We start from the raw sequence: 7,010 nt of genomic DNA on the forward strand, positions 1-7,010 counted from the left end.
TTGTGGCTGGTCCATACACTTTGTGCTCTACCCGCCTCCTCTCACTCACTCTTGCACTTTACTTTTGACACGTATCGCGCTTCAGAGATATTTATATTTGATCATATAGGGACTGTAAGGGGCCATTCCAACACTAAGAAAACATTCATTTCAAGGACATTTCTTACTGCAGAGACAGAGTTTGCAAAAAATGGAAAATCACTGCAGTTTCGGTCATAACACATTGGTGGAAGGGTATAACTCAATCGGCCTCTCTAGAAATAACTTCTCATGCAATGACAGTTAAGGAATTTCCCAAGGCACTTAATCAGCTGTTTTGGAGATGTATGATCAATAATTGCATAGCTGAATGAATAATTAGCTACTGAGGTTTTGGTCTTAGTGTTTATACTTGCCATTTCATTATAAATAAGTCCTTTGTTCTCAAGGAACTGTTGTCAGTACAGTAATATGTTTCAGATTTGTGATTTGCTTTCTTTCTGCCTGTATATATTAATTTTATCTCATGTGTATTATTTTATCTATGTAATTATCAGACCTATTCTTTGTAAAAAAAAATATAAATTCACACAGGGAATTAGGTGTCAGAGTGAGGCAGATGCTCCTGAGAAAATGATGAATCTATTCTGAATTGCTCCTGATTATCCTGAATAAATGACGGCCTTGTTATGAAACAGGTCATCGAGCAAGACGCCTTGAAAGAGCACTTCTTCTGATTAATTATGACCCTCTCATAACAAATACTAACTCTGCAGAGGAGGAATTACTTAATTTCTATTCAACCATTTGGAAATCTAATCACTGTAAGCAAGGGAAGATCAAGATGGACAAACAGAGACATTGCGCCACTATTGCAAATGAGCTCTGCCAGGTAGTAAAGTCGTCAGGCATTTATCTTAACCAAAAGAAAAGAAAAAGAAAGAAAACAGAAAAAGAGTCATAAGCACATGTTGTCCTCCCATATGTGCACATAACTCCGATTGACACAAATAGGAATGGGACAAACACACATGGCGAGCTCTCTAGCATTCCTTTCTTCTCCCACATCCCATAGTGTGAATTATAAATCAGAGGGTGTGTGTTTGTGTGTGTGAAGAGAAACACTGAGGGCTTGTCAACACTGCAAAGTTAAGTCAACATAAGGTGGCTTACGTTGACCTAAATATGGAGGTGTACACATTGCAATGCTCCTCCCTCCGCTTTACCTGCTACCAGTGCTTAATTTGTATTGAAAGAGGTGCTGGACCTCAAGCAATTAGGTGCCAGGGCAGCAGGGCTCAAGCATTTATTTTATTTTCATCACGGATGCAGAAAACCGAGAGGTGCCGGGGCTATGAACTGCCAAGCCTAGAAGTGCCAGGGCTCAGCCCTGGCAAGCCCTGGCACAAATTAAGCACTGCCTGCTACACTGATATAATAAAATCACCTCAACAAGAGACACTGCATTGCTTTTACGTCACCCTAAGTGGCTTCCAGGAGATGTCCCACAGTGCCCACCGTGATTGCTTTGGTCTCCGGTTTGAACTCCGCTGCCCTGCAGCCAGGTACACAGGTATGCACTCCTCCCCTTTCAAAGCCCCAGGAAGTTTTGAAATTGCTCTTCCTGTTTGTGATGTGGAGAGCTCACATAGCAACTGCCCAGCTGAGCATCCTTGCAGCAACCACACTCCTGCCTGGAGTACATGGGAGGTGGTGGATCTCCTGGGTCTGTGGGGAGAGGAGGCTCTGCAGCAAGGGAGGCGGGTACCATAGGCTGGGGGAGGCTGTGCCTCCCCAAACAGCCAAGTGTGGTCCCACCCACACTCCGCCCCCAGCCCTCCCTTCCTGCTTCCGCTTGGCACGGCCGCCTCAGTCTAGCCTGGGGTGGGGGCCGGTGGCTATGGTGTGGGAGGCTCTGGGCTGGGGCCGAGGACGCAGAAGGGGCACGGCCTCGGAAGGGGAAGATGCGACTTTGGACATTTCTTGTAAACACAATTACAAGATAGAGGTGTAAGGCGCATTCCTTCTTGCAACTAAGTCAAAATGGGAGAGGGGGGTTGCTATTAACTTCATTGGGATCAATATTTGCTTTATAATAATGAATAGTCTGGTAAATAAAGAAAAAAAATTAAAAAATAAGTTTTTAAAACTCCTTTTCATCAGGCCTAATCAAGCTTAAAAATGGGTATGCTTTTGAGGTGGGAATGGTGGAAGGTAGAGCAACATATAGAATGGTAATTAATTAGAGCCTATAATAAATTGAGAGAAAGTATAGATCAAAGTAGACAGTTAACCAAATCAAAATGGGGTTAGAGTTCCTCTCCTTAATAGCTCCCTCTGGATTACAGTGACAAAGGGCTCTGTAGACCCTTTGTTTTTTTATAATATTTTTGATTGACAGAGCCTCTAGTCATTAGTAATCCAGACAGAGCATCTGAGGAGAGGAACGCCAATCCATGCCTTGTACCTTTCTCCCCTCCCATCCTTTCCTTTGATCTTTGAATTTAATTATGAATTAACTCCCTGGATTATACATAATGTCACTCTACATAACTCTTCTGCGAAGGCCTGATGAAGAGCGTGGTTCCTGAAAGCTTGCTCCTATTTAAACTGTGGTTAGTTATCATGATATGAAAGGGACACTGAAGTCAAATTTGGCCCAGAATTTAGGTGTTGTAAAACAAAGATTTTATAAAACTTTAGACCAATGGAGTCATTTAAATATTTTTTTAAAAATCATTAAAAACAATTTACAAAATATTCCCTGGCGGAGTTTGCAACCAAATGTTACAGTGTTGTATCAGTGTATGCAAATCTAAATGGAAACAGGGCTATTCATGGCAACAAAGATCTGCAGAGGAATTATGGGACTGTGGGTCCCCAGAGAGTCCTCAGACTGCAGCCACCACCTGGCAGCTCACTGGTACCAGAAGAGAGTGTAGACTGGTGAACTCTAGCTCACCACCCACAAAGTTTTTGATTGGAAGAGATGTCTGACCTCTCCAATTGGCTCAGACTTGCTATTTAAGCCAGAAGAAGGCACAAACATTGTCTGAGCAACTAGGTGAATTTCTGCATGATTGCTACAATGGACACTGCCTTTTTGCCTGACTCCTGAGCCCTGCCTTCCTGGTTCCTGCCCGCCTGCCTTGTTCCAGATCCATTCGCTTGACTCCTGACTCTTTCTCTGGCTCTGAGTCCCAGCTCTGGAGCCTGGCTCCCAACTCCTGCTCTGACCACTAGGCCTAGTCCCCACTGCTCTGACCAGGTCTGACACCAGGCCTCTCCTCTAGGGTGACCAGATAGCAAATGTGAAAAATCGGGACAGAGGGTGGGGAGTAATAGGAGCCCATATAAAAAAAAGCCCCAAATATCAGGACTGTCCCTATAAAATCGGGACATCTGGTCACCCTACTCTCCTCGGCTTCTTCACGAAGAGCACAAGGAAGGGAGAGTGGGAGGAGCAGAAGAGAGAGGGATGAGGAGGCTGTGCAGAAGGGAGAGCTAGAAGGAAAGGGAGAGTAAAGAAGAGAAGGATGGGAGCACAGGTAATCTCCCATCAGCGCAGGTAATCCACCTCCTGAGAGGCGGTAGCTAAATCGACTGAAAAATTCTTCCATTGACCTAGTGCTGTCTACACCGGGGGTTAGGTTGGTATTGCTACATCTCTCAGCGGTAGGTATACTGATGGAAGTTCCGTATGTAGACCAGCCCTTTGTCTACAATACAGAATCTAAATCGGGAGCACTGGATCAGGGGCGGCTCCAGGCACCTGCAGGATGTGCAGATCCGATTCCAACCTCTTCATAGTCAAGATATGGCTGCACCGATCCCTCCCCACGGCTCCCATGAAGATTTCGCGTTTCCAGACCACCTGGCTGACCTGGGCGCAGAAGGGTTGGGATCGGAGAAGGGGTCCGTCCATGGCTCCCAACCAGACTTACAGCGCATTGCAGACCTGTCCGTGCCAGCGGATTTTCTTACCCTCTCCAAGGATGCCAAACCCAAGCTGATGAGCCCAGATGCGTTCATGACCCCAAGCACATCTCTTCAGCAGATTGCCATGTCGCCGGGAAGCAGCGTCAGTTCCCTGACTGCAGTCACAGCCATGAGCAGCGCTTCCGTCGCTGACCCCGCTGTGCCCAGGCCATCTGAGGACCTGACTTTGAGCCCAAAGATGCAGTTGGACACCAGCCTGACGCTGAGCAGCAGTAGCAGCAGTCTCCAGACGAGTCCTAGGAACCATTCAGTCCTTATCCCTGGACTCCCTGACAAGCTGACCCCAAAGGCCCCAGTCCCGGTCACTCCAGCAAACCCCCCTCTGGCTCTGGAGCTGCAGGAAGTGGAGCCCCTTGTGGTAGCCCAGGCCTCACCCACCCGTGAGCGCTCCCCAGACGTCATTTCCTCGGCCTCCACGGCCATGTCCCAGGATATCCCAGAGATCGCCTCTGAGACGCTGCAGCGCAGCTTTGCCACAGCCCCGGCCGGGCTCCCTGCAGAGGTGCTGGAGCCCAACCACCATGCGGACAGCATGGCCTCGGCCACCTCGGCCTTGCACTTGCTGTCCCCAAGGAACCGGCACAGCTCCGAGCACAGCCAGCACTCCCTGGACATGGCCCCCGTGGAGGTGGACAGGCTGACCACACCCTCGTTACTGGAGACTGCTTTAACTCAGGAAAATGCATCTTCCAACAGTGTCGTGAGCCAGCCGTGGCCAGCGGCCCCCGACATCACCAGGGAAACCAGGAACAGCATAGCAGACAGCCCAAGGGATGACATTGCAGAGAAGCACAAGATCTCTTCCTATCACAGGCACAGCTACCACCTGCTGCAGCACGACAGCCAGGATGCCAGCGCAGAGCAAAGTGACCATGATGATGAAGTTGCAAGTTTGGCTTCTACATCAGGCGGGTTTGGTGCCAAAGCATCTGCACAGAGGCTGCCTGTGAAGGACTGGAAAGCCAAGGTGTCCCCTCGGGCTTCCCCCAAGCTCAAACGGAAGGGCAAGAAAGATGACGGGGATGTGACCCAGTCCCCAAGGTCATGTGATCACCAGGTGACCGCCGAGTGCCAGGATGAGCTGATGTCTCTGCTGCGGCGCCAACAGAGGGAGCTCACGGAGCTGAGACAGAACCAGATGGAACTAATCCAGAGACTCACTGACCACCTGGATGCTGTGCAGAGCTCCCTCATGGGTCACATGGAACGAGTGCTTGATTCTCAGCAAGAACAAGAGCAGCGGAGGCTGGACCGAGCTCTGACAGAGGGGCAGCAGTGGAACGGGCAGCTCCAGGAGCACCTTTCCCAGCAGCTCTCGCAGTCCCTCTCCACTGCTGCATGCAATCGCCAGGAGAGGACCATCCGCGAGGAGATGAAGAAGACGGTGCCCCAGTGCATTTCCAAGAGCCTGGACCCTGTCACTGGCCAGCTGAGCAATACGATTGCCACCAAGCTCATGGCTGTCGAGAGGACATTGAAGGAAAACGTCACCAAGCGAGTGAAATCAAAGAACCTGACAGATGCCATTGCGAGGGCAGCGGCGGATGCTCTGCAGGGGCCCATCCAGTCGGCGTACAGGGAGGTGTTCCAGAGCGTTGTGTTGCCGGCGTTTGAGAAGAGCTGCCAGTCCATGTTCCAGCAAAGCAACAACACCTTCAAGCAGGGGACGCAGGAATATATCCAGCAGCTCGAGACTCACATGAAGAACAAGAAGGCGCGAGAGCAGGAGGCCCGAGACTCCCGGCTGGGCCAGCTCCGGCAGCTGATCCGCACCTTCCAGAGCAGCACACATCAGCTGGCCTCCAGCATCACCACCAGCGTGCACACCGAAGTGCAGCATCAGCTGCACGTCCTTGTGGGCAACATGCAGGACTCTATTCTGACCCAGGTGCAGAGGGTCATCAAGGGAGAGGTGAGCCTGGCCATGAAGGAGCAGCAAGCGGCCGTCACCTCGAGCATTGTGCAGGCCATGCGCTCTGCACCTGGACTTCCAGTCTCAGCAGACTCACGTCCTGCAGCTGCTGCAGCAGGGCCGCCTCAACCAGGCTTTCCAGCAGGCTCTCACGGCAGCTGATCTCAACCTGGTCCTATACGTCTGTGAGACGGTGGATCGTCAGCAGGTGTTTGGACAGCACCCATGTCCGCTCTCCCAGCCTGTCCTCCTGTCTCTCATTCAGCAGCTCTCCTCGGATCTGGGCACCCGCACCGAACTGAAACTGAACTACCTGGAGGAGGCAGTGATGCACCTGGACCACAGCGACCCCATCACCCAAGACCACATGGGGTCGGTCATGAACCAGGTGCGGCAGAAGCTCTTCCAGTTCCTGCAGACGGAGCCCCACAACACCCTGAGCAAGCTGGCCCACTGCCTCATGATCATGCTTCAGGGCCTGGTCACCCCCAGCATGACCTAATGGCACCCGGCTGCCCTGTGGGTTGCTGCGCGGGAGCCCGCCCTGCAGAGCCAGTAGTTACTAACCTCGTGTGGCTTGTGTTAAGAGCTCTTGCCAGGTAAATGTGTGGTGTCGCTAAGGCTAACGCCAGCTGTGTATAGCCCCAAATAATCACTCCACGCTCACTTGGCTTCTTTTCTTAAACAGCCTCTTCTGGGAGCGCTGGGCCTCTCGGCACCCACCCCCGTCCGTCCCTGAGTCACCACCACCTGTCACATGGCAGCGCGGCCATTCCATTGCTTCCCCCTTGAGTTGGGCGTTTGCTCCCAGGAGTGGAGGAGAGGGGAGCGGGGATGGGGCTATGAGCTGGGCACGCATTCCTCACTCCCAGGAGGGGGCCCCAGGCTGAAGTCCAGGAGCCCACAGAATCCTTTCCAACCAGATAAGGGGGAAATGGTTTCTGTTAGCCCCTTGGTTCCCACAGTGGCACTGGCCTAGCAGCAAGAAGTCTGGCTAGTCCCCCATGCAGGGCGAGTCAGGCACCAGCAGAGGACAGTGTGTGCACATCTTCTGCATTGGTTCTGAAGGGCGAGCCAAGCGAGGCAGGTTGGTCAGGGAGCATCATGTTGTGAGCCCCTC

General features: G+C 51.5%; 1 pseudogene; it reads left to right on the forward strand.

Annotated features, from left to right (window-relative positions):
• The first annotated feature begins 823 nt into the window (after window positions 1-823).
• Window positions 824-6,392, forward strand: LOC112117830 (annotated as a pseudogene).
• Window positions 6,393-7,010: the final 618 nt, after the last annotated feature.

This window comes from Terrapene carolina, unplaced genomic scaffold (genome assembly GCF_002925995.2).
Source record: "Terrapene carolina triunguis isolate 2854851 unplaced genomic scaffold, T_m_triunguis-2.0 Scaffold139, whole genome shotgun sequence".
NCBI lineage: Eukaryota > Metazoa > Chordata > Testudines > Emydidae > Terrapene > Terrapene triunguis.